The sequence below is a fragment of the Oncorhynchus tshawytscha genome, linkage group LG16 (genome assembly GCF_018296145.1).
Source record: "Oncorhynchus tshawytscha isolate Ot180627B linkage group LG16, Otsh_v2.0, whole genome shotgun sequence".
Taxonomy (NCBI): domain Eukaryota; kingdom Metazoa; phylum Chordata; class Actinopteri; order Salmoniformes; family Salmonidae; genus Oncorhynchus; species Oncorhynchus tshawytscha.
Genome location: NC_056444.1, coordinates 52,908,863 through 52,910,427, shown reverse-complemented (window position 1 = coordinate 52,910,427; position 1,565 = coordinate 52,908,863).

The following is a 1,565-nucleotide window of genomic DNA, read 5'->3' as shown; positions in this document are numbered from 1 at the left end:
CCATAGCCGCACCCAGGTGAGCCAGCTGTTTACTGAGTAGCTGTCCCTGTTCACCAACCATCTGGGAGATGTATTTATCTTCTGCTCCTTCCAAAATTTATGAGGTAGTGTTCTGTCACATATAGGCCGGGAGTCCAGGAAGCAGGTGCAGAAGGTGAGTTTAATAATTAAGAATGCAGCTAAATAAACCATGCGCCACATACAGACCGTGAATGAAAACAAACCAATATTTCCTGGTTACTGAGGGCTAAATAAAGGGAAGGTAATCAAGGTGATGAAGTCCAGGTGTGCGTAATGACAGGGAGCAGGTGTGCATAATGAAGGTTACCATAATGAAGGTTGCCACGTCTAGAGCGTGACAGCGTGTGTGTGCACAGGACACGCTCCCGCCCACCCAGCTGCCAACCAGTGAATTAATATGCAAAGCGTGACAGTACACATTCCCCTATGGCAGAGCCTTCATGACTAACAATGTGTATGATGCTTGATATAGATTTATTGTAGGATCACAATATGACTCGTCAACCATATGTTACAACCATGAATTCGCATAACTATTGTTTCTCTACTAACATCATTAATCATTTAACAGGGCATTAAGTGAGCATGTTTATGAGAACTATATTCTTAAGAACCTATGAGTACATTGATAGTGGCATCAATAACAAACTGCTGTCACGCCCTGACCTTAGAGAGCCTTTTTATTTCTCTATTTGGTTAGGTCAGGGTGTGATTTGGGGTGGGCATTCTATGTTGTCTATTTCTTTGTTTTGGCTGAATGTGGTTCCCAATAAGAGGCAGCTGTCTATCGTTGTCTCTGATTGGGAATCATACTTAGGCAGCCCTTTTCCCACCTGCGTTTGTGGGTAGTTATTTTCTGTTTAGTCTCTGTTACATGACAGAACTGTTCGCATTCATTTGGTCAAGTGTTTTTGTGATAATAAAATAACTCATGAACACTTCTCTCACTGCGCTTTGGTCCACTCCTTCCGACGACAGGCGTTACAACTGCAAATACATCCAAAAATGTTGTAGTCATAAGCTTGATGGAGTCATTCTTGCTAGGAATATGGGACCAAATACCAAACTTTTGACCACTGTAATACACTATAGGTGAATTTGTCCAAATACTTATGACTTCCTCAAATGGAGGGACTATATACAGTACCAGTTAAAAGTTTGGACACAGCTACTCATTCAAGGGTTGTTCTTCATTTGTACTGTTTTCTACATTGTAGATTAATAGTGAATACATCAAAACTATGAAATAACACATATGGAATCATGTAGTAACCAAAAAAGTATTAAACAAATCAAAATATATGTTATATTTGAGATTCTTCAAAGTAGCCACCCTTTGCCTTGATGACAGCTTTGCACACTCTTGGCATTCTCTCAACCAGCTTCATGAGGTAGTCACCTGGAATGCATTTAAATGAACAGTTGTAGGGTTGGTATACAGAAGAGAGTCCATATTATGGCAAGAACAGCTGAAATAAGCAAAGAGAAATGACAGTCCATCATTACTTTAAGACATGAAGGTCAGTCAATGCAGATTTTCTTTT